Genomic DNA, 1,700 nt, shown 5'->3' with positions numbered 1-1,700 from the left:
CCTATGACAATGCTTTCGATTGAGCTTATGGCAACGCTTTCGATTGAGCTTACGTCAACGCTTCAATTGAGCTTACAACAACGGTTTCAATTGAGCTTATGGAAACACTTTTAATTGAGGTTTACGCCAACACTTTAAATTGAGCTTATGACAATGCTTTCGATTGATCTATAGCTGTATTCTCAAATGGATTTAGTTATATATATACATTTAATAAATATGAACTACATATATTAATACTTTCATATCTAATAAGTTCAAAAAAGTAAACATTTCAAATAACTTAAATTCATAAGCATAATATATATCTATTACAGTTGTCTGAATAGTTAAAACAAATATTGTTCTAGAACTACCTCTACTAAAATAAAAAACTCTCCCAATAATCATTAGATTTATTTTTTAAAACCTATCTAATATTTATGTGCGCCAAAACCCTATAAAACACAACATACTTAAAGTAGCTCGTAATTCTTGACCGTATGCACCATCCTGCACAACAAACGAATCAAGTATAACATTTTAATAATAATTCATTATCAATGAATAAAATCCAAATACTTAAGAACAAAAAAGCTCAACATGAATGACAAAAGATAAACCTTAAGTCAGATTAACACATATAGCAATGGCACACTTGGACTTTTGGACATGTACCCATGAGTCAGATTAACACATATAGCAATGGCACAAAGGTTTTGATCATAGCTTCCTGATGAATTATATGGTGACAGTGGTATTATTGTCCCTTTGCTTTCCCCCTAACAAAACAAAATAGAGCACAGAAGTGTGTTTCACAATCTCAGGGGTGATATATATTCTGGTGGGTTTCATTAAATGGGAGTTCGATGTATCGAAACTAAACAATCCATTTCCTAAAGACGAGGGTAAAATTCATCTACGGGTAGGCTATGAAGATAGCTTAAAATTAATGCATTTGAAAGAAATTACAAGTATATTTCATGTTTTTGATGATTGATACAGACAAGATTGATGAAATAAAAAGATAACCTCAATGAAGATGAAATGCTCTGCCTTTTCAATTAGTGAGCAATAAGCCTAGTTGTTGGGGATACTTTGTTCTGTTCGGTTGGCTAGTCCCAACAGATCATCTACTGACACACCCAATAACCTGAAATTTACATTCATGCATATTCAAATCAATATCATAATGATTGGACTGCAAAGCAAACATTAATTTAACATCGCATCTCAGCTTTATTTAACACTGCAAACCAGACATTAATTTTATTAATATAACACTGCAAACCAGACATTAATTTTATTAATATAACACTACAAACCAGACATTAATTTTATTAATACAACATCACATCTCAGCTTCTTTCTCTCTTTCCAGTCAGGTTACATGGGACAAATCCAAACAAATCTTGAACATCCAGATTGCTTAAATTCAACAGTAAGGAAAACAACTAACGAAAAAAATATTGCAGATTTTACAGGAGCTACTTGCTCATATATCTTTCCCAAATTTTGTCAGTAGGAGAAATTTACCTCAATGAATCCGCCGCAACTCGCGCCTACTGCCGAGCACCTAGATACCACACACCTCGAAACTTCACAAATGTAGACACTACCAGCAAGCCTCAAATGAATTCAAATTGCAAAGTAAAGGTCAGAGTAAGTTCTATATCACAACATTAAGTATCTTCGTGAAGGATAATTAATCTAAAAATATG

General features: G+C 32.5%; 1 long non-coding RNA gene across 1 annotated transcript; it reads right to left on the bottom strand.

Annotated features, from left to right (window-relative positions):
• Positions 1-256: 256 nt before the first annotated feature.
• Positions 257-1,295, bottom strand: LOC130466904 (uncharacterized). Its single transcript, XR_008927062.1, has 2 exons — positions 1,012-1,295; positions 257-492 (listed from the first exon to the last, which is right to left on the bottom strand). It is a non-coding gene; the product is annotated as an uncharacterized lncRNA (long non-coding RNA).
• Between the last annotated feature and the right edge of the window lie 405 nt (positions 1,296-1,700).

Source organism: Spinacia oleracea, chromosome 2 (assembly GCF_020520425.1).
Source record: "Spinacia oleracea cultivar Varoflay chromosome 2, BTI_SOV_V1, whole genome shotgun sequence".
Taxonomy (NCBI): Eukaryota; Viridiplantae; Streptophyta; class Magnoliopsida; order Caryophyllales; family Amaranthaceae; genus Spinacia; species Spinacia oleracea.
Note: the sequence above shows the minus strand (reverse complement) of the source record. Positions and strands in the feature narration are given on the sequence as shown.